Below are 1,984 nucleotides of genomic sequence, written 5' to 3'. Positions count from 1 at the left end.
TGAAATGATCTCTGATCCCCTCCTCTAGAAATGATGGCTCCCTTATCTGACCTAAGAGAGAAGCACAGGATTTTATTTACAGTTAGAAATGATTTTGGAAGGGATTATGGGATGTCTTCAAGAATGCCAATAAATGAAGAGCCTGAGTCTCAGAAAAGGAAATTCGTTTTCTATTCCTCTTGGGTGCTCCTAATATGGTAATTTATGGGAGGCCTCCCAGACCAGCCTTCTCTTATTTCCCACTTGGATGCTGAACTCTTTAGGATTTCCCCATCAGTCCCACAGGAGCCTTAGCATCCTGCAAGACTGAACTGGCCTTGGCACTCATATCTCATCAGTCTCTTCTGCCCCTGAGACCCCTCTGGGTAGAGAACAGGAAGAAGGCAACCTGGTGTAGAGACTAGAGAGCTGGCCCAAAAGCCAAATCCTGTTCAAATCCTGCCTCTGACACACACTAGCTGTGTGACCCTGGGCAACTCCCTCAACCTCTCCATACTACAAAAAGCTCTCTAAGATAATGAGTTATAGATGAGTTGCTAGCTGACCCCCTAGGAGTGTCTCATATCAAGGAAATCACAGGTTTGGACCCATAAAGAAACATAGGGAATGTGTAAATGGGGGCAGGGCCAGACTTGTTTTTTCACTGGAATGGAATATCGACAATGAAGAAACCCCTGCTGTTGCAGATGGGCAGCTTATCGTCATATAATTATTATTAACTTATCATCTTAGAGAGTTGCCTGGGCATTCACTTCAGCAGCACATCTACTAAAATTGGAATGATACAGAGAAGATTAGCACGTCCCCTGTGCAAGGGGGACATGCAAATTTGAGAGAATTATCTGGGACATAAAAGGGTCAGATGACTTTCATAGAGTCACACAGCCTGTATCTTAGAGGCAAAATTTGAATACAGGCCTTCCTGACTTCAAGGTTGGTACTCTATCTGCTATGTAGGAAGGAAGGAAGGAAGGAAGGAAGGAAGGAAAAGAAAGAGAGAAAGAGAGGAAGGAAGGAAGATAAACTGCAATTTGCATTCAAATTTCATCAATTCTCCCTGATTATATTTTTTCATCATTAGTCTTTAGGAATTGTCTTCATTGTACTGCTTAGCGTAGCCAAGTCTTTTACAACTGGTCTTCATTATAATATTACTGTTACTGTATGCTGTTTTTCCTTGTTCTTTTCACTTAACTTTACATGAATCCATATAGATTTTTCCACAAAGTTTTATGAAATTTTCTTCACATTATTTCTTAAAGCACAATAGTATTCCATCACAATCATATGCCACAACTTGCTCAGACATTTCCCAATTAAATAGCATCCCCTCTATTTCTAATTCTTTGTCACCACAAAAAGAGCTATTATTAATATTTTGTACATATATATCCTTTTCCTTTTATCTCTTTGGGGTATAGACATAGTAGTCGATAAAGCATATGCACAAATTTATAGTCCTTTGGACATAGCTCCAAATTCTCCAAAATGTTTGGAATTTCACAATCCTCCAACCTATTACCCTACATTCACTTCTGCATTTGTCACTTCTACAGGAGTGAGAGTTGTTTCAATTTGCATTTCTCTTGTCAAGAGTTATTTAGAGCATTTTTCATATAACTATAGATATTTTTTATCTCTTCTTCTGAAAACAACCTGTTCAAATCTCTTGACCATTTATAAGTTGGGGTATAGTTTTTATTTTTATAAATTTGACTTAATTCCCTATATATTTGAGACATATTTTACAGAGAAACTTGCTCTGAAAATTGATATTATTGTCTATGATACCTTTAAGCAAAATATAATTTCCTTGAGTATCTCTTTTAATTATTTTAATTATTTTTATATATATTTTTGCTTTTGCTTTGCCTGAAATCATGATTACTGCTCTGCCGTTTTTACTTCAAGTGAAGAATAATAGATTCTGCCCTAGCCCTTTATTTGAATTCGTGTGTGTGTGTGTGTGTGTGTGTGTGTGTGT

At 37.4% G+C, this 1,984-nt stretch overlaps 1 non-coding gene across 1 annotated transcript; it reads left to right on the top strand.

Annotated features, from left to right (window-relative positions):
• Positions 1 to 744: 744 nt before the first annotated feature.
• Positions 745 to 851, top strand: LOC123232704. The gene has a single exon (XR_006505227.1). It is a non-coding gene; the product is annotated as a U6 spliceosomal RNA (small nuclear RNA).
• The last annotated feature ends 1,133 nt before the right edge of the window (positions 852 to 1,984 follow it).

The sequence above is a fragment of the Gracilinanus agilis genome, chromosome 1 (assembly GCF_016433145.1).
Source record: "Gracilinanus agilis isolate LMUSP501 chromosome 1, AgileGrace, whole genome shotgun sequence".
NCBI classification, from domain to species: Eukaryota; Metazoa; Chordata; class Mammalia; order Didelphimorphia; family Didelphidae; genus Gracilinanus; species Gracilinanus agilis.
Note: the sequence above shows the minus strand (reverse complement) of the source record. Positions and strands in the feature narration are given on the sequence as shown.